Source organism: Myripristis murdjan, chromosome 19 (genome assembly GCF_902150065.1).
Source record: "Myripristis murdjan chromosome 19, fMyrMur1.1, whole genome shotgun sequence".
NCBI classification, from domain to species: domain Eukaryota; kingdom Metazoa; phylum Chordata; class Actinopteri; order Holocentriformes; family Holocentridae; genus Myripristis; species Myripristis murdjan.
Genome location: NC_043998.1, coordinates 26,836,219 through 26,861,537, shown reverse-complemented (window position 1 = coordinate 26,861,537; position 25,319 = coordinate 26,836,219). Strand labels below are relative to the sequence as shown.

General features: G+C 43.4%; 1 protein-coding gene and 1 long non-coding RNA gene across 2 annotated transcripts in view; one reads left to right on the top strand and one right to left on the bottom strand.

Moving 5' to 3' along the window:
* lipf (lipase, gastric) overlaps positions 1-25,319 on the bottom strand; it is a 944,109-nt gene that overhangs the window by 883,457 nt on the left and 35,333 nt on the right. The window lies entirely within an intron of this gene.
* On the top strand, positions 4,679-7,821 carry LOC115377931 (uncharacterized). Its single transcript, XR_003930078.1, has 3 exons — positions 4,679-6,645; positions 6,822-6,910; positions 7,436-7,821. It is a non-coding gene; the product is annotated as an uncharacterized LOC115377931 (long non-coding RNA).

Here is a 25,319-nt window from a genome sequence, read left to right as displayed (position 1 = left end):
AAGTACAAGGCATGACGGTACAATCTGCGGTTGTATCACTTAAACATGTATTTGAAGCAGGGATGGCATACGTCTCTTTAAGTAGGACAACCTCTCTAGATGGATTGTACATAACAGATTTTGATGAAAGCAAAATTTATGCTGATGGTGACATTGCTGTCGCAATGCAGTCCATGAAAACAACATCCCTAACAGGTATTATGCCACTTTTAAAACATGTACATGAAGCAGACCTTGTACAAATGTTTAAAATAGTGCACCACAACACAGAAGGTTTAATCTGTCACATCAATGACATCAAACGGCATCACGAATTGAGACTTGCAGATGTTTTATGTCTAACTGAAACACATCTGTCAGACTCAATTCCATTCGACAGTTTAGCGTTAGACGGATACAGACTGTATTTATGCAACAGACAGCACTGTTACATGCATTTTCCTGACTTGGCTAGAAAACAAGGTGGGGGAGTTGCAATTTATTGCAAATTCCATGTTAGCGCAGAGGTGTATGAGTATATACCGCATGTCACCGACCTTGAGTTTTTAGCTATCAAAATTAAAGCACCAGTGAATTTAGTGATAACAGCTATATATAGACCTCCAAATTATAGTCTCAAACATTTCATGCCAAACCTGCAAAACCTCCTCGATTATTTGCAGGTTAACTGTCCACACCCAATCATTGTCTGTGGAGACTTCAATGAAAATTTATTAGACAATATAAATAAACCTATTTTAGAGATGTTTGTGTCAAGGGGTTATACACAGCTTATCACTGATGCCACTACTGAAAAAAATACACTTCTGGATCACATTTATGTTTCTCAACCAAATGTTTGCTTCACATCAGGTGTACTTCAAACATATTATAGCTACCATAACCCTGTGTATTGTATAGTTTAGGCACATTACAATTTCCACTTTGCGCAATAACTCCTAATGTTCGGTTTCTGACTTGCGCGGGCTGTTCTGTGCAATATTTTTATGGAGGTATGGTTTCTTCAGACCCAGGGTGTGTGGCCCAGTACCAAGAGACACCCCTGGGACAACGTAACAGAGGAGCAAGAGCTCCACTGAAGCCTTGTTAATTGTGTGGCACAGAGTTCAGTTGGTCCTGTGCATGGTCATAGCGAGTCGCCGTTGTTCTGTCCCCAGTTAGGTGTAAGAGCGCGTTCCCTTTGGAACTCGTTTAGGGGGGATGTTAGTGTGGCGTGAACGTGGTTAGAGCAGTTGTCTCAGGAGCACATCCAGAGCTGCAGGTGGGTCGCCAGTTTATGGTTGCTTAACCGAGCTCTCGGGCTACAGTGCATAAATACCTGCCGCAAGTAACGCCTGAAGACTAGGGAGGAGCTTAGTTAGATTTTGGTTAGGCAGTTAGGGGGACAGGACTTCAATGACATTTTGGCTGTGTATTTGGACTTATTGAGCATGTTTTTGTAACTATGCAAATGTGATTTGTGTCTGTAAATCTTTGTGTTGCTCTTTTGCTGAAAAAACAAGGTTTGGATTCTTCAGGCCCAGGGAGTGTGGCCCAGTACCGGGAGACAGCCCTGGGATGAGGAGAGTTAATTACTTCCTATTTGGGTAATAATCCCCCTTCCCTACCCCCCAGCCACTACATTGTTTTATTTTCACTATTTATCCTGTTCGTATGGACAATACATTACAGTGTAACGTGTATAGAATTATAGTTAAACTGGAGGGACGAGGTGATACCATGAGGCAAGATCAAGTCTGACAGTTCCTGAGGCCCAGTACTGGGAGTCAGGTTCTGCTACTTGGTCTCATGGTTTCACACTACCGCTGACCCGCCATCAGAGCGTGTTGTCCCTCAGGTTTTAGGTTATTTTCTTCTGTTATTTAAATGGTTCATAGAGTATTTTTTCGACATTCCTTGTTTATAATCTTTATATTGCTTTTTGGTACTTTAGTTCTAGTGTTCAGTTCTGTAACTTTTATAGATACCATACGCCTGGATCAAGTCTGACAGTTCCTGAGGCCCAGTCCCGGGAGTCAGGTTCTGCAACTTGGTCTCATGGTTTCACACTAACCCTGACCCTCCGTCACTGCGTGTTGTCCCTCAGGTTTTAGGTTATTTTCTTCTGTTTTTTAAATTGTTCATAGAGTATTTTTTCTACATTCCTTGTTTATAATGTTTATATTGCTTTTTGGTACTTTCTTTCTAGTGTTCAGTTGTGTAACTTTTATAGATACCATACACCTGGATCAAGTCTGACAGTTACTGAGGCCCAGTACCGGGAGTCAGGTTCTGCTACTTGGTCTCATGGTTTCACGCTAACCCTGACCCTCCATCAGAGCGTGTTGTCCCTCAGGTTTTAGGTTATTTTCTTCTGTTTTTTAAATAGTTCATAGAGTATTTTTTCTACATTCCTTGTTTATAATGTTTATATTGCTTTTTGGTACTTTAGTTCTAGTGTTCAGTTCTGTAACTTTTATAGATACCATACGCCTGGATCAAGTCTGACAGTTCCTGAGGCCCAGTCCCGGGAGTCAGGTTCTGCTACTTGGTCTCATGGTTTCACGCTAACCCTGACCCTCCGTCAGAGCGTGTTGTCCCTCAGGTTTTAGGTTATTTTCTTCTGTTGTTTAAATGGTTCATAGAGTATTTTTTCTACATTCCTTGTTTACAATGTTTGTTTTGCTTTTTGGTACTTTAGTTCTAGTGTTCAGTTCTGTAACTTTTATAGATACCATACGCCTGGATCAAGTCTGACAGTTCCTGAGGCCCAGTACCGGGAATCAGGTTCTGCTACTTGGTCTCATGGTTTCACACTAACCCTGACCCACCATCAGAACGTGTTGTCCCTCAGGTTTTAGGTTATTTTCTTCTGTTGTTTAAATGGTTCATAGAGTATTTTTTCTACATTCCTTGTTTATAATGTTTATATTGCTTTTTGGTACTTTAGCTCTAGTGTTCAGTTCTGTAACTTTTATAGATACCTTACGCATGGATCAACTCTGACAGTTCCTGAGGCCCAGTACCGGGAATCAGGTTCTGCTACTTGGTCTCATGGTTTCACACTAACCCTGACCCTCCGTCAGAGCGTGTTGTCCCTCAGGTTTTAGGTTATATTCTTCTGTTGTTTAAATGGTTCATAGAGTATTTTTTCTACATTCCTGGTTTATAATGTTTATATTGCTTTTTGGTACTTTAGTTCTAGTGTTCAGTTCTGTAACTTTTATAGATACCATACGCCTGGATCAAGACTGACAGTTCCTGAGGCCCAGTACCGGGAATCAGGTTCTGCTACTTGGTCTCATGGTTTCACACTAACCCTGACCCTCCGTCACAGCGTGTTGTCCCTCAGGTTTTAGGTTATTTTCTTCTGTTGTTTAAATAGTTCATAGAGTAGTTTTTCTACATTCCTTGTTTATAATGTTTATATTGCTTTTGGGTACTTAAGCTCTAGTGTTCAGTTTCAAACTTGTTGAGCAAGCTGTTTCAAACCAGCAGTCTGTCATAACTTTAAAACACACCAACAGTAGTTGTCAATATGTATGCTGCTCTGGAAATCAAAACAAATCACTGTAGGCAGATGTAGGCAGATAAATCATTGCTCTAAGTGTTAAAAAAAACTTTAAAAAAATTTCTGACCTGCCAAGCAAGCTGTTTCAAATTAGCACTCAACCGTTACTTAAAATCAAACAACATTTTGATCACTTCAGTATGGGCTCTGTAACTTTTACAGATACCATAAGCCTGAATCAAGTCTGACAGTTCCTGAAGCCCAGTACCGGGAATCAGGTTCTGCTACTTGGTCTCATGGTTTCACGCTAACCCTGACCCTCCATCAGAGCGTGTTGTCCCTCAGGTTTTAGGTTATTTTCTTCTGTTGTGTAAATGGTTCATAGAGTATTTTTTCTACATTCCTTGTTTATAATGTTTATATTGCTTGTTGGTACTTTACTTCTAGTGTTCAGTTCTGTAACTTTTATAGATACCATACGCCTGGATCAAGTCTGACAGTTCCTGAGGCCCAGTCCCGGGAGTCAGGTTCTGCTACTTGGTCTCATGGTTTCACGCTAACCCTGACCCTCCGTCAGAGCGTGTTGTCCCTCAGGCTTTAGGTTATTTTCTTCTGTTGTGTAAATGGTTCATAGAGTATTTTTTCTACATTCCTTGTTTATAATGTTTATATTGCTTTTTGGTACTTTACTTCTAGTGTTCAGTTCTGTAACTTTTATAGATACCATACGCCTGGATCAAGTCTGACAGTTCCTGAGGCCCAGTCCCGGGAGTCAGGTTCTGCTACTTGGTCTCATGGTTTCACACTAACCCTGACCCTCCGTCAGAGCGTGTTGTCCCTCAGGCTTTAGGTTATTTTCTTCTGTTGTTTAAATGGTTCATAGAGTATTTTTTCTACATTCCTTGTTTATAATATTTATTTTGCTTTTTGGTACTTTAGTTCTAGTGTTCAGTTCTGTAACTTTTATAGATACCATACACCTGGATCAACTCTGACAGTTCCTAAAGCCCAGTACCGGGAATCAGGTTCTGCTACTTGGTCTCATGGTTTCACGCTAACCCTGACCCTCCGTCAGAGCGTGTTGTCCCTCAGGTTTTAGGTTATTTTCTTCTGTTGTGTAAATGGTTCATAGAGTATTTTTTCAACATTCCTTGTTTATAATCTTTATATTGCTTTTTGGTACTTTACTTCTAGTGTTCAGTTCTGTAACTTTTATAGATACCATACGCCTGGATCAAGTCTGACAGTTCCTGAGGCCCAGTCCCGGGAGTCAGGTTCTGCTACTTGGTCTCATGGTTTCACACTACCGCTGATCCTCCATCAGAGCGTGTTGTCCCTCAGGTTTTAGGTTATTTTCTTCTGTTGTTTAAATAATTCATAGAGTAGTTTTTTCTACATTCCTTGTTTATAATGTTTATATTGCTTTTTGGTACCTTAGTTCTAGTGTTCAGTTCTGTAACTTTTATAGATACCATACGCCTGGATCAAGACTGACAGTTCCTGAGGCCAAGTACCGGGAATCAGGTTCTGCTACTTGGTCTCATGGTTTCACGCTAACCCTGACCCTCCGTCAGAGCGTGTTGTCCCTCAGGTTTTAGGTTATATTCTTCTGTTGTTTAAATGGTTCATAGAGTATTTTTTCTACATTCCTGGTTTATAATGTTTATATTGCTTTTTGGTACTTTAGTTCTAGTGTTCAGTTTCAAACTTGTTGAGCAAGCTGTTTCAAACCAGCAGTCTGTCATAACTTTAAAACACACCAACATTAGTTGTCAATATGTATGCTGCTCTGGAAATCAAAACAAACCACTGTAGGCAGATGTAGGCAGATAAATCATTGCTCTAAGTGTTAAAAACAAACTTTAAAAAAATTTCTGACCTGCCAAGCAAGCTGTTTCAAATTAGCACTCAACCGTTACTTAAAATCAAACAACATTTTGATCACTTCAGTATGGGCTCTGTAACTTTTACAGATACCATAAGCCTGAATCAAGTCTGACAGTTCCTGAGGCCCAGTACCGGGAGTCAGGTTCTGCTACTTGGTCACATGGTTTCACACAACCTAATAAGCAAGTTATTTCAACTTAGCAGTCAACCCTTACTTGAAATCACACAACATTTTTATCACTTCGCTATGGGCTCCATAACTTTTATAGTACAAATAACTATATGGACAATACACTTCTGCACAATAATTTTATGGAGGTATGGTTTCTTCAAGCCCAGGGTGTGTAGCCCAGTACCGGGAAACACCCCAGGGATAAGGAGAATTAATTACCTCCCATTTCTGCAATTATCCCCCTCTCGCACCCCCAGCTGCAAAACTGTTTCTCTTTACACTGTTTAACCTGTTTTTATGGGCAAGACATTACAGTGCACTTGGTGTATGAAGGTATATTTCTCAGACCCAGAGTGTGTGGCCCAGTACCGGGAGACCCTCTGGGATGAGGAGTATTATCTCCATTGTGAAATGCTCTCCAAACTGCAACTACAATGTTTCTAGACATCAGTCACCTGTTACTTTGAATCACACCTAAATTGACTGTTGACATGTATTCTGCTCTACAAAACCAAACAAAAACTGTAGACAGACCACTCATTGCTCGTAGTGTTAAAAAAAACTATATATATGATAATATTCGCTGTGTGACCTTCTCAGCTGGCTGTTTCAAGCCAGTAGTCCGCCGCTAGGTTAAATCATACCAACACTGCAATCACACTAATGTCCTTTTATTCATACAAAACAAAAGCAATCTCATAATGCTTGGTTGTCACTTTAACTAACTTTTCCCAGCCTCTTTTTGGAAGAGAGCAGTCTTTTTCTAACTGTATTGCAGGTCTGCCAAGCCCCTCTGTGACAGCCTGGATCAGCCACACCCGCACTTCATCCATAGAGCTCAGCTTGTCCATGTACGAAGACGCCTTGCAGGTTTGAAATGTAATGTCAAGTTGTACAAAATATTGTGTATACATGTCACTGCTAAGTCTAGTCCTCACAGCCCCAGTCAGTTGGTCAGAGGAAGGATGGCAACTTCTCCAGTGGGCACAAAAATGAAGGACGTGACACGCTCCAGACCAAGAAGACCAATGGGCAACTGTCAGGAAGACCCCAGCCACCGAAACATTGAGCATCTGCATAGGACATGAGGACACAGGTACAAAAAATCCATCCTATCTATCCTGCATCACAATCTACTTAATTTTTGGTTTTGTCTCATTTACAGTTAACCAAAGAATATTGCAACTCTGATGGTTTTGCATATGAAAGTTGTGTACTTAATTCCATAGCCCAGTGTTACAATGGCTTAATATTACATGTGTCATTTTAAAGGCACGGCAGCCGAGGAAACTGAAGATGGCCAGGCAGATCAATGGCACCCCTGCTGAGGAAACAAAGCAGCAACAAATGAAAAAGTTCAGGTAAAATGAGAACCGATAACACATTTGAAAAAGATGTAGACATAGATATATCTATAAGGGGCAACAGAAAAGTTTCACTTATTTATACAGAGTTTATTTTGATTGGATTGTACTCAACATAGCACGAGTATGGTCACATAACTAACAAGTAATTATTGTCATTTTTTGTCACAACATGAAAAACTGACCAAGTACTAGAGAAATTATGACCTTGCTCCAGTGAGGAGACAAAAACATGTTACAAAGAAAAACAATAATACCTGCATGTAAAGTGGTTTGCATTCAACTACACATAATCTAATATTAGAATATGCGTAAATCTCAACATAAAAATTTTTGTGTTGATTTTTCCTTAACATGAATTTAATACACTACTTTGAAGACCTGTCTTTTACAGTGTCTAGATACTGTCTCATGACCTTATGTTTTGTTTATATACATTATGTATGCTTCCAAAGCTAATGTCAAAACCACTATACAAACACAAAACATGTATTGCATTGTCTTGTCTCTTTCCAACTGTAGATACCGCAGAAGACTCAAGAAGAAAACAAACAAAGAAAGGAACAAGAGCTCCACTGAGGACATGTTAGTTTTGTGGCACAGATTTCAATTGGTCCTGTGCACAATCATAGTGAGTGGACATTGTTCCATCCCCAGTTAGGTTTAAGAGCGGGTTCCCTTTGGAACTCGTTTGGGGGGGGTGTTAGTGTGGCATGAACGTGGTTAGAGCATTTGTCTCGGGAGCACATCCGAAGCTACAGGTGGGTCACCATTTTATGGTTGCTTTACCAGGCTATCGGGCTACAGTGCATAAGTACCCGCCACAAGTAGCGCCTGAAGACTAGGGAGGAGCTTAGTTAGATTTCAGTGTGTTGCTCTTCTACTGTAAATAAATGTTGTTCCTCACAAAACATTTGGTGTTTCAGCAGTCATTATTTCCTATATTTACTTTTTCCTGATTCCCTTTTGTAGAGATAAACAGTTTTGGTCAAATTGTATTAATCCTGTTAGATCCATTAAAAACATATTTTGTGTTGTATCATAATTTAAGCATCAAAACTACTACTAAGTTAATAGCATGCATGTACTGATACCAAGTTTAGCATTTATTTCCCCTTTAAATGCATTGACCATTTTTAGTCTTGCCATGTCACTGCAGCTACAATGACCCACGCCCTGCTCAAGGTCAATGTCACTCACTCACTCCTAGTAACACAACACAACATTAAAAGGGTATTGTGAATCTGAAAATGCAGAAAAACATGACTAAATCCATTAATGTTACAACATTTGACAATGAAAATTGTAAATGGCACTATCAGCATACTATACATCAAAGAAGAGATGGTGATGTCGCATGGTGTCTCCTACAGGTAAGTCCATGAGTTGGTGTATGATGAAGACAAGCCCCTTCACAGTTAGTATTTTTGTTTCAGGTAAGACAATGAGTTGTTTTATAATGAAGACAAACCTCTTTGACTTAGTATTTTAATTTCACATAGGTTTACTTGTGAATTTACTACTATCTGTATGCAAGCTCACCTGTGGTGAGCTTGCATACAGGAGGCTGGAGACTATGGAGGAGGCTGGAGACTATGGAGGCTACCGCACACAGCAGCCTCCATAGTCTAGCAGTAGGTGAAGCTGCCGTTTATGCGAGAGAACGGAGTTCGATTCCCGGCGTGGGCCACAGCAGGAGCAATACACAAACCACAAACAGCATTGGCCAGGCGATTTCACATGAAAGCCAACATGCGCAAGGCAAGCACATTAAAGTTTCTTCAGAAACTTTCTATCCTCTAGTTATGTGCTTGCCTTGAAAAGGCAACACATCTTATTATCTTGCATATATATTATTTTTATTATAGTTTATTATTCTGCACGTTTTTCGGCGCGCTACTCCTCCTACAGCTTTCGTATTAGGCCCACACAATGAAATATCAAAATGTGCGGCCCGATCGGGAATAGTGTGCTATTACTTTTATAAGGAATCCGACTTACGGAATTCTCAAAATTCCGATTTTTCTGGAAAATTTGGCCCATCCGAATGAATGGGCAAAAACTTCGGAATGCTCCAGCACGCAGAGCTTTTGACCTGCATCCACGCACCAAATACGAAAAACGTGTGTCTTGTGGAGAAGAAGGGGTGTGTCGATTTTCAAGCCGCTCCGACTTTCCGTTTTTCCGCAATTCCGGTTTGAAGCCGAAATTTCGGACGCAATACACACTAATGGCGGAACTTTCGGAGAGGTAGCTAGAAATTAAGTCCCCTCTCACTGACACAGAGATACACACGCGGCTCTGTATCTCTCCTGTTCTGTCTCAAGGGCCACTAGCACTGCAGCCAGTGCATCCCAGCACTGACCCCAAACACTAATGGAAGTCAATAGCAAGGACCCCAAACACCCTAGCAACCCCATAGCAACCACCCTCACTACCATAGCAACCACCTAGCAACGCCTTAGCAACCACCCCAAACACCATAGCAACTGCCTAGCAACACCCTAGCAACCATCAGGAACACCATAGAAACACCCTAGCAACCACCCAGAATACCATAGCAACCGCCTAGCAACGCCCTAGCAACCGCCCAGAACACCATAGCAACAGGTTAGCAACACCCTAGCAACCATCAGGAACACCATAGCAACTGCCTAGCAACACCCTAGCAACCGCCCAGAATACCATAGCAACAACCTAGCAACGCCCTAGCAACCACCGGGAACACCATAGCAACCGCCTAGGAAGGCCTTAGCAACCATCAAGAACACCATAGCAACCGCCTAGCAGTCGTCAAGAACACCATGGCAACTGCCTAGCAGCAGCATAGCAGCCATCAGGAACACCATAGCAACCACCTATCAGCACCTTAGCAGCCACCCACTATACCATAGCAGCTGCCCAGAGACATGCTAGTGATCACTCAAAAGATGATCACAACTGCCTGGACAATACCCGGACCACAGTAGCTGCCTTCTAGCCCTCGAACAACACCAAACAACCTTCAAACAGCATAGGGCTGGTGGTTTAGCGCATGGCCAGGCGGTCGCAAGGGTGGCAAGCACATCAAAGTTTCTTCAGAAACTTTACAAAGTCTAGTTATGTGCTTGCCTTGGAGAGGCAACACATCTTATTGTTGTGCATATTTATTCTTCTTCTTATTATTATTATTATATTTTATTATTCTGCAAATTTTTTGGCACGCTACTCCTCCTACAGCTTTCGTTTTAGGCCCACACAATGAATTGGGAAAATGTGCGGCCTGATTGGGAGAAGTGTGCTATTACTTTTATAAGGCATCCGACGTATGGAATTCCCAAAATTCCATTTTTTCTGGCAAATTTCGGCCATAGGAAATGAATGGGCGAACCTTCCGAAGGCTCCAGATCGTAGAGCTTTGGACCTGCGTCCACGCACCAAATTAGAAAAATGTGCGTCTTGTGGAGAAGAAGCTGCTTGCGAATTTTCAAACAGATCCGACATGCCGTTTTTTCGCAATTCACGAAAAACAGCTCACGGAATAGAACTAATGGCAGAGGCTCAAAGTGGTACGTAGGAAAGTAGAGCGACGTGCCTGAGCACCTAGAGCGAGGCAGCCCTGAAAATTCGCCTGAAACCTTTGTCTTAAACTTGCTGTGCTGGCCACAATTTTCACTCAACATGCATAAATTTGGGATCAAATTGTAGGAAAAATAGTTGTGCTTTGAAAAATGTAAAGACAAAAGCAAAATAGCTTCAACTTTTTTCATTGAGACTCTTAACGAGGCGGGAGTCCCAGCTCTCTCCCCCATTCAGTCCCATTATATCGGCAAAGCAGAGTCGCGGGAGGAAAGCAGAAACACACACGTTTCCAAATCGCCGTAAATCGGGCATTTTCGGGAGTTGGAAAATAATTAAACCATGGTTTAAAAGCTCAAAGCCTTAGGATTCTCGTGGTGCAATCCATTTTCTGCTCGGACTTACTATCGCGGAGAAAAATGCGGTAGTTTGACCCGTTGTTTTCGGCGATCTTGTCACCAGCACCAGTGTCATTGCTCCTGTCTGCTTCATAGACAGTAATTTCGGGCTCCGCCCCCATGAGCTCCAGTAGCGTAGCGGTAACCTCTTTGCCTCTCAAGGTGGAGAGCGGAGTTCAATTCTCCTCCTGCCAGGATTGGCAGATTGGGCTATTTTTAATTCCGTTGGGCAGGGAACAATCACGTTGGGCGTCTACTTCAAAATTGGCCTGCTTTTGGCAACATTTGGCTGCTTATGAACTTTCAACTTTCAACACTAATTCTGCATCAAGGTAAGAAAAAATATGGAGCCTATTTGTGTGACTGTGACTGATTTATGGTAGTTGAATGAATGAATAAATGAATAAATAAATAAATGAATAAATAAATAAATATGCTGGAATGTGATACTTATCTCCAGTCTTCACCCACTCTACTGATCTCCATTCTTAACTCTGTTTGTCCCCATCAATACCCAAAATAGTCTAGTTGGCAGTGACTGTATCTACATTTACATCCAAAGAGCGTGAGCTCCCTCTACTGGCAGCCCTGTAAATATATACAAAATAGATGTTATTATAGTTAATAATATTAAAATAATAATAAAAAAATGTATGAACATTTTTGAGATGTGTTCTAATATCCCTCAGTAATGGTCAGGTAGCATAACAACCTTTTATTTATCTATATAATTCTCTTGGGATTTTTTTTTGGAATTTTTTAATATTGAAAGCAAGAGGTATGGTGTCAAAACAAAGGCCCACAAAGGGGCACTACAAAAATATTAAAAACCAATCTTTTCATGGATAAGGAAGCCTAACAAGGTAACCAAGAGATAAGAAACACATTGGATGAAAAATAATTGTTTTTTGTTGGTATTTTATGGCTGATTTAAAACACGGGTCAAAACTGAGCCCAACACCGGGGGTGTTACCATGAAATCAACACAAGAGCAAGGTTAATTGTATATTTTAAGTTATTTACGAATCAATTTGAAAACTACATTTTCGTGGCTGCTGGCCTGCACTCACATTATCAAGCCCAAACGCGCTCCAGCGCGACTGCCCCCGGTATGCACGTCACATTGAAATACACACATACATTCATCATGTCTTCCTTTTAACTAACAGACGTTTTGTTTCATTTAAGGGGTGTTTATTTACCTTGACAGTTTCAGAGGTAACTTCCTCCGTCTGTGTCCAACTGACAGCCGGAGCCCCCTTTTAGTTTTTTATTTTTATTTTTATTTTTGATTCATAATAAGAAATACTTGTTATTGTGGGACTTACCTTCAGTTGTGGTAAAGGGAGAACTGTCTATTGTGGTGATACCAGTTCTTATCACAAGAGGGCACGCTAAGACAAGAATTACAGTCCGTCCAGACGCCGTGCTCGGCTACATTCGGCTGTAATCGTCAGAAGAGTTCCGCATGCACTTATCAACCAGGCTGAAATGTGTGCGTCTTCTGTGATGTATGATTGACAGGTAAGCAGACTGTTTAGTTTAATGGAAATGTGTGTGTGTGAAATAGTGTATGTGAGTGGGGTAGCGAGACATATCAAAGAGACTCACGAAGGACATATATTATTTATTTGATGACGTGAGTAAGCTAACTGTTATGGCTAGCTCGCTCGCTAAGCGCTAATTACCCTTAGCTTGCTCCCGCGACCCGGAGCTAACGTCAACAGACGGTGGGTGATGTTTATTATTATGGAGTGCAAAATGTAACTAATATAGTCTGCCCCCTTTACTTGATGTCATAGCACAGTGCACATGACGGTCGCCTTTGTTTTTATGTTGATCCCCTGTTGTGTTCGTGCTCTTTACATTCGGCTGTAATCATCAGAAGAGCTGCACGTGCGGTTATGAACCAGGCTGCAATGTGTGTGTCTTGTTATGTATGATTGACAGATGGAGAGTAAACTCGTCTCGACCACAACGCCCTTGTAAGCGTCGTCCTTTGCAAGTGTGCTACACTATATGACAGTCTGTGTGCGCGGTGCCGGCTCGGTGTTGGCCAGCACCTCACGCTGTGTGTGGCCACCTGGTTAGGTCTGCCGGATCTGGTTGATTATTATTATCGGTTGATTATTGATTGCGCAATGCCGCCGTTTGCATTAAACGATTTTGCGGAGGGAGGAGGACTGCATGATTTACGTCGTATCCACGTTCGCGTGCCCGACCGTGCATGTGCTTGTGCATGACATAACCACCGCGTGTCTTTGAGTATCACGGATGTGTGTAGAGCGGCGAGGAGAGACACAGAGAGAGAGAGAGAGAGAGAGAGAGAGAGAGAGAGAGAGAGCAGCACGCAGCAGTTTGTTTTGAAGCTGAGGCACGTGATATCAGAGAAACTCTAATACAGTAGACAGGCTCTGGTGATGTTGCGTGTAACCCGACATGCGCAAGGCAAGCACATTAAAGTTTCTTCAGAAACTTTCTATCCTCTAGTTTTTATTATTATTTTTCTGCAAATTTCTTCGGCGCGCTACTCCTCCTACAGCTTTGGTTTTAGGCCCACACAATGAATTGGGAAAATGTGCGGCCCATTGGGAGAAGTGTGCTATTACTTTTATAAGGAATCCAACATCTGGAATTCCCAAAATTCCCATTTTTGTGGCAAATTTGGCCCATTCGAATGAATGGGCAAAACTTCCCGAGGCTCCACAGTGCAGAGCTTTGGACCTAGGTCCACACACCAAATTAGAAAAATTTGCGTCTTTGAGAGAGGAAGCTACCTGCGAATTTTCAAACCGATCCGACATTCCGTTTTTACGCAATTCCGGTTCGAAGTTGACGCAATACACACTAATGGAGAGAGCTAGAGTGAGTGACGTCACACTTAGAGTGAAGCAGCCCTGAAAAATCGCCTGAAAATTTTGTCTCAAACTTGCTGTACTGGCCACAATTTTCACTCAACATGCATAAATTTGGGATCAAATTGTAGGAAAAATAGTTGTGCTTTGAAAAATGTAAAGACAAAAGCAAAATAGCTTCAACTTTTTTCATTTCGACTCTTAACGAGGCGGGAGTCCCAGCTCTCTCCCCCATTCAGTCCCATTATATCGGCAAAGCAAAGTCGCGGGAGGAAAGCAGAGACACACACGTTTCCAAATCGCCGTAAATCGGGCATTTTCGGGAGTTGGAAAATAATTTGACCATGGTTTAAAAGCTCAAAGCCTTACGATTCTCGTGGTGCAATCCATTTTCTGCTCGGACTTACTATCGTGGAGAAAAATGCGGTAGTTTGACCCGTTGTTTTCGGCGATCTTGTCACCAGCACCATTGTCATTGCTCCTCTCTGCTTCATAGAATCTAATTTCGGGCTCCGCCCCCATGAGCTCCAGTAGCGTAGCGGTAACCTCTCCAGCCTCTCAAGGTGGAGAGCGGAGTTCAATTCTCCTCCTGCCAGGATTGTCAGATTGGGCTATTTTTAATTCCGTTGGGCAGGGAACAATCACGTTGGGCGTCTACTTCAAAATTGGGCTGCTTTTGGCAACATTTGGCTGCTTATGAACTTTCAACTTTCAACACTAATTCTGCATCAAGGTAAGAAAAAATATGGAGCCTATTTGTGTGACTGTGACTGATTTATGGTAGTTAAATGAATGAATAAATGAATAAATAAATAAATGAATAAATAAATAAATATGCTGGAATGTGATACTTATCTCCAGTCTTCACCCACTCTACTGATCTCCATTCTTAACTCTGTTTGTCCCCATCAATACCCAAAATAGTCTAGTTGGCAGTGACTGTATCTACATTTACATCCAAAGAGCGTGAGCTCCCTCTACTGGCAGCCCTGTAAATATATACAAAATAGATGTTATTATAGTTAATAATATTAAAATAATAATAAAAAAATGTATGAACATTTTTGAGATGTGTTCTAATATCCCTCAGTAATGGTCAGGTAGCATAACAACCTTTTATTTATCTATATAATTCTCTTGGGATGTTTTTTTTTTAATTTTTTAATATTGAAAGCAAGAGGTATGGTGTCAAAACAAAGGCCCACAAAGGGGCACTACAAAAATATTAAAAACCAATCTTTTCATGGATAAGGAAGCCTAACAAGGTAACCAAGAGATAAGAAACACATTGGATGAAAAATAATTGTTTTTTGTTGGTATTTTATGGCTGATTTAAAACACGGGTCAAAACTGAGTCTAACACCGGGGGTGTTACCATGAAATCAACACAAGAGCAAGGTTAATTGTATATTTTAAGTTATTTACGAATCAATTTGAAAACTACATTTTCGTGGCTGCTGGCCTGCACTCACATTATCAAGCCCAAACGCGCTCCAGCGCGACTGTCCCCGGTATGCACGTCACATTGAAATACACACATACATTCATCATGTCTTCCTTTTAACTAACAGACGTTTTGTTTCATTTAAGGGGTGTTTATTTACCTTGACAGTTTCAGAGGTAACTTCCTCCGTCTGTGTCCAACTGACAGCCGGAGCCCCCTTTTAGTTTTTTATTTTTATTTTTATTTTTGATTCATAATAAGAAATACTTGTTATTGTGGGACTTACCTTCAGTTGTGGTAAAGGGAGAACTGTCTATTGTGGTGATACCAGTTCTTATCACAAGAGGGCACGCTAAGACAAGAATTACAGTCCGTCCAGACGCCGTGCTCGGCTACATTCAGCTGTAATCGTCAGAAGAGTTCCGTAAGCCGATATGAACCAGGCTGAAATGTGTGCGTCTTCTGTGATGTATGATTGACAGGTAAGCAGACTGTTTAGATTAATGGAAATGTGTGTGTGTGTGAAATAGTGTATGTGAGTGGGGTAGCGAGACATATCAAAGAGACTCACGAAGGAAATATATTATTTATTTGATGACGTGAGTAAGCTAACTGTTATGGCTAGCTCGCTCGCTAAGCGCTAATTACCCTTAGCTAGCTCCCGCGACCCGGAGCTAATGTCAACAGACGGTGGGTGATGTTTATTATTATGGAGTGCAAAATGTAACTAATATAGTCTGCCCCCTTTACTTGATGTCGTAGCACAGTGCACATGAAGGTCGCCTTTGTTTTTATGTTGATCCCCTGTTGTGTTCGTGCTCTTTACATTCGGCTGTAATCATCAGAAGAGCTGCACGTGCGGTTATGAACCAGGCTGCAATGTGTGTGTCTTGTTATGTATGATTGACAGATGGAGAGTAAACTCGTCTCGACCACAACGCCCTTGTAAGCGTCGTCCTTTGCAAGTGTGCTACACTATATGTCAGTCTGTGTGCGCGGCGCACCTGTCAGATCTGGTTGATTATTATTATCGGTTGATTATTGATTGCGCAATGCCGCCGTTCGCATTACACGATTTTGCGGAGGGAGGAGGACTGCATGATTTACGTCGTATCCACGTTCGCGTGCCCGACCGTGCATGTGCTTGTGCATGACATAACCACCGCGTGTCTTTGAGTATCACGGATGTGTGTAGAGCAACGAGGAGAGAGAGAGAGAGAGAGAGAGAGAGAGAGAGAGAGAGAGAGAGAGAGAGAGAGAGAGAGAGAGAGAGAGCAGCACGCAGCAGTTTGTTTTGAAGCTGAGGCGCGTGATATCAGAAAAACTCTAATACAGTAGACAGGCTCTGGTGATGTTGCGTGTAACCCGACATGCGCAAGGCAAGCACATTAAAGTTTCTTCAGAAACTTTCTATCCTCTAGTTATGTGCTTGCCTTGAAAAGGCAACACATCTTATTATCTTGCATATATATTATTTTTATTATAGTTTATTATTCTGCACGTTTTTCGGCGCGCTACTCCTCCTACAGCTTTCGTATTAGGCCCACACAATGAAATATCAAAATGTGCGGCCCGATCGGGAATAGTGTGCTATTACTTTTATAAGGAATCCGACTTACGGAATTCTCAAAATTCCGATTTTTCTGGAAAATTTGGCCCATCCGAATGAATGGGCAAAAACTTCGGAATGCTCCAGCACGCAGAGCTTTTGACCTGCATCCACGCACCAAATACGAAAAACGTGTGTCTTGTGGAGAAGAAGGGGTGTGTCGATTTTCAAGCCGCTCCGACTTTCCGTTTTTCCGCAATTCCGGTTTGAAGCCGAAATTTCGGACGCAATACACACTAATGGCGGAACTTTCGGAGAGGTAGCTAGAAATTAAGTCCCCTCTCACTGACACAGAGATACACACGCGGCTTTGTATCTCTCCTGTTCTGTCTCAAGGGCCACTAGCACTGCAGCCAATGCATCCCAGCACTGACCCCAAACACTAATGGAAGTCAATAGCAAGGACCCCAAACACCCTAGCAACCCCATAGCAACCACCCTCACTACCATAGCAACCACCTAGCAACGCCTTAGCAACCACCCCAAACACCATAGCAACTGCCTAGCAACACCCTAGCAACCATCAGGAACACCATAGAAACACCCTAGCAACCACCCAGAATACCATAGCAACCGCCTAGCAACGCCCTAGCAACCGCCCAGAACACCATAGCAACGGGTTAGCAACACCCTAGCAACCATCAGGAACACCATAGCAACTGCCTAGCAACACCCTAGCAACCGGCCAGAATACCATAGCAACCACCTAGCAACGCCCTAGCAACCACCGGGAACACCATAGCAACCGCCTAGCAAGGCCTTAGCAACCATCAAGAACACCATAGCAACCGCCTAGCAGTCGTCAAGAAGACCATGGCAACTGCCTAGCAACAGCATAGCAGCCATCAGGAACACCATAGCAACCACCTATCAGCACCTTAGCAGCCACCCACTATACCATAGTAGCTGCCCAGAGACATGCTAGTGATCACTCAAAAGATGATCACAACTGCCTGGACAACAACCGGACCACAGTAGCTGCCTTCTAGCCCTCAAAAAACACCAAACAACCTTCAAACAGCATAGGGCTGGTGGTTTAGCGCATGGCCAGGTGGTCGCAAGGGTGGCAAGCACATCAAAGTTTCTTCAGAAACTTTACAAAGTCTAGTTCTTCTTATTATTATATTTTCTTATTCTGCACGTTTTTCGGCGCGCTACTCCTCCTACAACTTTCGTTTTAGGCCCACACAATGAAATATCCAAATGTGCGGCCCGATCGGGAATAGTGTGCTATTACTTTTATAAGGATTCCGACTTACGGAATTCTCAAAATTCCAATTTTCTCGAAAATTTCGGCCATAGACAATGACTGGCCAAAACTTCGGAATGCTCTAGCACGCAGAGCTTTTGACCTGCGTCCACGCACCAAATACAAAAATCGTGCAGTTTGTGGAGAGGAACCGGCATGTCAATTTTCAAGCCGCTCCGACTTTCCGTTTTTCCGCAATTCCGGTTTGAAGCCGAAATCCGGACGCAATACACACTAATGGCGGAACTTTCGGAGAGCCTGCCAGGGAGAAAGTCCCCTCTCACTGACACAGAGATACACACGCGGCTTTGTATCTCTCCTATTCTGTCTCAAGGGCCACTAGCACTGCAGCCAATGCATCCCAGCACTCACCCCAGACACTAATGGAAGTCCATAGCAAGGACCCCAAGCACCCTAGCAACCCCATAGCAACCACCCTAACTACCATAGCAACCACCTAGCAACGCCTTAGCAACCACCCCAAACACCATAGCAACTGCCTAGCAACACCCTAGCAACCATCCGGAACACCACAGAAACACCATAGCAACCACCCAGAACACCATAGTAACCGCCTAGCAACGCCCTAGCAACCGCCCAGAACACCATAGCAACTGCCTAGCAACACCCTAGCAACCATCAGGAACACCATAGCAACTGCCTAGCAACCGCCCAGAATACCATAGCAACCACCTAGCAACACCCTAGCAACCACCGGGAACACCATAGCAACCGCCTAGCAAGGCCTTAGCAACCATCAAGAACACCATAGCAACTGCCTAGCAACCGTTGAGAACACCCTGGCAACTGCCTAGCAACAGCATAGCAGCCATCAGGAACACCATAGCAACCACCTATCAGCACCATAGCAGCCACCCACTATACCATAGCAGCTGCCCAGAGACATGCTAGTGATCACTCAAAAGATGATCACAACTGCCTGGACAATACCCGGACCACAGTAGCTGCCTTCTAGCCCTCGAACAACACCAAACAACCTTCAAACAGCATAGGGCTGGTGGTTTAGCACATGGCCAGGCGGTCGCAAGGGTGGCAAGCACATCAAAGTTTCTTCAGAAACTTTACAAAGTCTAGTTGTTGTTGTTGTTGTTGTTGTTGTTTTACCTATGCCTGTGCTTTGTTTTACTGTGAAGCACTTATCCGTGCCTGTACATCTGTTTTTAAATGTGCACTTATTTTTACTGTGAAGCACTTTGGTTCAGCTAAGCTGTTGTAAATGTGCTATAGAAATAAACATGACTTGACTTGACTTTGCGTGAGTCCATTGATTTCTTGGAAGTTGCTCATCTTTGGACAAAAATGTCCAGTTAATTATTTCAGGTAAGAAGGGTGCAAAAAGCAGTGATCCAGGTAAGATGAGCTCAAAAGGCTCATGCACACCTTTGACTGTGTTTGAGTTAATGCTATCTAAGTGTAGCAAAGGGTCCCTGGGAGACTGGAGGGGTGCTTCTAAATAAAATGACTGATTACTGAACTGATTAATTGGGTAGTTAATATATTTGTTTTTAGTAGTGATGCTGTTATTGTTACTGGAATATGTTCAGAAGCACAGGTTTGAATGAGGGTGAAGCTTTCTTGCGTGAACAGTTTTGAGCCTGTTAATAAAATCCTCATGGCCGCCTGAGGCCAGCAACAGCACATCTGTTATTTTCTGCCACTAAAAGGCTTTCATGACAAATATCATGTGGAAGCTTTGAGCCGGCACAGCCTGTGATGAGCAGCACAGGGTCTTTTCTCTGGAAGCTGATTTTAGTCAAAAACCACTCGTATAGCTTTAGTTTAGTGAGGCTCACAGGCCATAACTTCTAAATACAATCATAAAACTTTAAGTTAAATGATAAAAAAAAAAGCATCTAACACAACACCAATTAATACTCTATGTATTATGGCAGATTTGTAAACACAACCAAAGGGTTAAATTCATTGAGACATGCCTCTTTTTTAGACCAAATCCAAATTTCACAATTCTATCTCACAAATTGAATTTTAAAAACTTTAAGAACTCCCACATTTGCTTACTTTCTCACACACTTCTGTATTAAATATGAGCCAAACATCAGTCACTGACCTGAGAGCAGGAGGATGAGCAGCCCAGAAGCCATGCCTCCAACCTCCTTAACCTGCAGCCTGAAGACACAGAATATTAATGCAGTTTGGTTTCGCTGCAGGAATATTTCTGCTGTGTGCAAACCTCGCTTCACCTCTTCTGTCCTTCATGTTTATCTCAACGATAAAGATGCACCAATAACCCTAACCCTAACCCATGAGCAGAAATATGTATAGACCATATCAAATATTATGTGTAAACAATAGAAATTATAAAATGGTCAGATGCTTTGTAGAAATGACTAAGAAATAAAGGTTAGTATTATTTTAAAATACGGAATAGATCATAATTTTACTCTCACCTCTTTTCCTGTTGAGCTCTCTGCCGTTTCCTCCCGTCTCAACTCTTTTCAAAAGTGCACATCCACCAGTCGCTCTCATATTTATATCTCAGGTGGATTATTATAGAGTGATGACTGAAACTAGTCTGACTTATTTGTGTGACATATTTTGCATGCTCTCTATAGGCACTTCATCAGAAACTGGCCTGACAACAAACCCACCTATAGTAAGAATTTTGTTTTTCTTATCTCGTTCAGCTCTTCTTGTGCTGCCAGGACGGCAAAACAAAGATGGATCCAACAACACTCACTTAAAAAAATAATCAAAAGAAACATAAAAGGAATTTTAACTGTCTTTGTAGTTTTTGTTTGTATTAAGGTTCATTTTACTCAGCAGACTCCTACTTTTTATTTGACTTCTTTTATTTGCCTTTGCCAACTTGTTATTTTTATTTAAATAATTATAAAATTTTAAAAAAAAATTATAGCTGCTGCGCAGCAATGGTCGGGGCCAGGCAATTTTAGGCAATTCTGAGCAACAAGTGGAGAATAGGAAGATGAAAAGAAAGGTGTCATTTTAACATGATTTTGCATCAGTTGAGACTTGAACTCTGAGCTAATTGGCAAATGTCACTTCATGTGAAGCTTCACAAACAGACTAAGACAGTCACATGACAGCAGCCGCCTATGCATGGAAAGGCAGATTTCAAACCACTGTAAAAAAAAAAAAAAAAAAAAAAAAATCAGTCATCAAGACAAAAATCTGACAATGATGATCTGGCATGGGACTGGAGCTTTGTGCAAAGTTTGGTGAATTTTCGCACGTGGGAAAGTTGCACAAGCTGAGGCTTGAACTCACAATCTTCGACACCGAGGCCTGGCCTCTATCTCACTGAGCTAAAACTTCACATGCAGCTTCACAGACTGACTGAGCCAATCACTGACATGCAGGACAGCAGCCAGCCATGCATGGAAAGGCAGATTTTAAACAACTGTCAATGCTTTGGCATGAGAGGTGCTGCGGTTTCCTTCCCAGTGTAAAGTCAGTGTGAGCTTTGTTCTTTGGGATCACTGTGTAGCGTGAGGGAGGCTAGTACATCGGGTTGCGACAACGCCACCTGGGGAGTTTCACCCCAGGAAATTCTTAATTAAAGGGTTAATGCACGGGGGGGGGCACTCAGGTTCACAGCATCACAGGCAGAGACGGTTTATAATAAAGAAATGTTTATTAACAAAAAAAGAAATAACAACAAATAGAGCACCAGGGCAAAATCACATCACTGGTTTTAAAAAGGGCTGGTAGAGGGACAGCAGTCGGACAGGGCTGGGGCTTACCGTGGCAGCAGGGGAGTAAAAAAAGGGAAAAGCAAAAGTCCTCAAACTATGCACCCGTGTCACTGCACACCAACCAAGAAGGGAACGTGAAGGAAACACCACCACCAGGAAACCGGGCTGCTGCCGGGGGCCTCAGCACCTGTCCAGAGAGAGGAAGGGAAAGGTTAAAAACTACCAGCCACTTGACTCCTGGTGCATCTCTCTAAATAAATATAATTGAAAAAAAGAAAACAAAAACAACAAGCAAACAATTAACAATTTGTTCAACAGAAAAGGAACAATAAACAAAAGAAACTCCACAATAATCAGTATTAAAAAAAATATACTTAACTTAAAAAAACAACAAACCAATAACAATTCACTCAAACAAAACAAAAACAAAATAACTCAAGGAAACTCTCGAATGACTAAACAACTTAAAAGCAGATTCCCACGCCGGCGCTTCTTTATTATAGGGCCGGCCTCCGGGGTGTGGGGTCCGGCCACGCACTGCCTGCGGGGACAGAGCCGGTCCTTATCGCCGCGGGTTAGCGGCTTGCAGCTCCGGCGGCTGGCCGACGACGTAACCCCATGAGAGGGAGCAAACACACACACGAAACAGAGCCGAGCCAAAGCAGCAGCCGATCTTGGATCGGTAGCTGAAAACAATAACAAAATTAGCACAACAGATAAAAATTATCAATTAACCGCTAAATAATGGTTGTATAGCGAATTTAGCATGGTACATACCCTCAAGCTGTGCCACAGTGCGACCTCACTGTGGAGGACGGGAGTATAACCATCGCGACGCAAGTCGACAGACAACCACGCGACAGCGGGCCTCCAGCAGAGCAGTCCGTCCGCCCCTGGACCAGTGGTCAGCCACGCTACGAACAGGTGGAGACCGTCACAGAGATGCCTGCTGCGCATTCAACAGTAAAAGAACAGCACGATGCCTTACCTGAGCGGTATTATGACCCTCGTCGACCGCCACGCCAAACAGAGGAGCCACGCTGCCCAGCCCGCTGCCTCTATACACCCGGAAAAAGGCATCAGGGAAAGAGGAAGGCTCAGGCATGGGCGCCCCCGACATATATATAGGCCTCGCTGATAATTAACGTGTCGGAATGCTGGCACAGTGCCACACAGAGGCCGGGAGGGAAGAACCACTTGCCACAACTGCATGGTAACTCAGGCGTTAGTGTGTGACTTTTAGTGTTATGGGCTCAGAAACTGTTGCTTTCCTGTGGGACCATCCGACTTTTTCTCATATTTTGGTGGTTTACTGTCACCATGCCTGTCTAACTGCTTGTCACAAGTGATTCTGCTGTACACCAGCATCATTCAACCCATCCTCCTGTACTGTTCACCCTGCTTCTATAACATGCTGTCCACCACTAACAGGAACAAACTGGTTAAAATCACACACACCGTCTCCAAGATCATCAGCCATCCCATACCCAACCTCACTGAGCTCAACCACAGAGCAGTCACACGCCTCGCACGAACAATAACCACCGACCCCGATCACCCTCTCCACCCACACTTCACACTGCTGCCGTCTGGCCGCAGGTACAGGACTTTGAGATGGCGACGGGCACGCTTTAGCAAGAGCTTTGTCCCGTCTGCCATCTCAGCACTTAACAATTAAGCGGTATCGGCCCAGCCCTCTTGAGCGTTGTGATTGTTCAATGTCGGGTGGTGTTTGCTATTTGTTTGTTATTTGTTATATGTTGTTTCGGTGCCTGGTGATGTTGTTTATTTGTGCATTGTGTGTTGTTAATGTTGGTTTCTGTGACAGGTTGTGAAAAAGAATTTCCCTTTGGGACAATAAAGGATATCTATCTATTCACTGCAGAAAGTCAGTCATATTCTCCTGAAACTCCTCAGTTTGCCAAGTGAGCGTCTGTTCTCGCCAGGCCTATAGGATCTATAGGGTCAGGGAAACCATCAGCTTCATTGTTGCCCGTTGCTTTGATCAGGTTTTACAATGCTGCCAGTCAGGTGCCATGGCGTTCTCTATCTGGCCACGGGTAATTCCGACGGGAAAAATAAATAAATAACTAAATAAATAAATAAATAAGCGGAGCACACACACATCCGCCGGTTTACTTCCGTGTGTTGGTGTGTGATTTTATGAGGGGCGATTAGTGCCACTGGTGCATAGGATGAATAGTCTAGGGCATACCTGTTTGGGCTGTGGCATTAAGATGCCTATGGAGGATGGTCACGACCAGTGTGTGCATTGCTTAGGGCTGGACCATGCACGCATGGCCAGTCAAGATCCCGCCTTCTGCATGAATTGTTTCATACTGCCAGCCAGAGTGAGGGAGGCTAGGGCTCGGGTCTTCCCTGTCAAATGCCCAGCCACTATCACTGAGCAGCTGCATAAGTCCAAACAACCAAGAATGGTAGTTCTGGATGACCCAGTGGCACAATCACCTCATCCCTCTGTAATGTCTGTCAGGCTAAGGGCGATGTCCTCTCCAGTTGCTGCAGTTTCAACTCCGCCTACTGTCCAGGTCCCTGCCTCCATGTGGCAAGGGCAGGAGGGACTGCATCTAGCATCCCCCATGTCAAATGCATCTGATGACGGTGACATTGATATCTTGACCGTAAATGCAGAGGATGGAGACCTCCTCCCGGTTCAAGGGGGTGTAGAGTGTAAGCAGGTAAAAGGGGAGCAGGAGCAGGAAGTGACCTTTCCTCTCTATCACCAGCTTCTTACTCGGGCTGCTGAAGCATTAGGGATTGACATGCCGGTAGAGCAAGGTCAGAGGTCCTCCCGGTTTGATGATGGGGACGCAACTCAGTCACGGCCTTTTACTGTACCACTGCTTCCTGATGTGGAAGACCTGGTTTTAAAACAGTTTTCGAAGTCAGCGGAAGCCCATCGTTGGTCAGGTCTGTGCAGAAGGCTGGTAGGTGTTCATGGTCGAGAGAGGATTGGCTGCGGTCCTCCACCTCCCATGGATCAGGCTCTGGGGGCCTTGATGTCCCCCACTAAGTCAGTCTTGGGGACACCAAGTTGCCCTAGCAGAAATACTAAGATGATGGATGCCATGCTCAACAAGCTGCATGGGGCCATGGCTGTACAGGGCCAGTTTGTTAATACTGGGGCTATTTTAGCCTTATATCAACGCCAGCTGGCCAGTCAGTTGACGGACAACTCTAGCCTAACGGCTGAAGTGCAGCAAGTGTCATCACTTCTGGTAAGACTGATAAAGGAGCAGGCTGTGGCGACCGGTAGGGCCTTGGCTTCGCTCTGCATGGTGAGGCGCTACCTCTGGCTGTCCCAGTCACGGCTCCAAGGGGAAGACCGGGCCTGTCTACTCCGGCTGCCTGTGGTCCCATCTGCCATGTTTGGACCAGATGCCCAGGCAATGCTTCAGCAGGCTAAAAAAGCTCGCCAATGTGCTAAGGAAATGGCCGTACTGTGCGGCAGGGCCGTACTCAGCACATTTTGCCAGCCCCGCAGGCAAAACCACCACAGTTGGGTTCTGCAGCTTCCAGTGACCTAAGGGTCCATTTGGAGGCCAGCGGGCGTGGTAGGGCAAGACTTCGTCAGCAA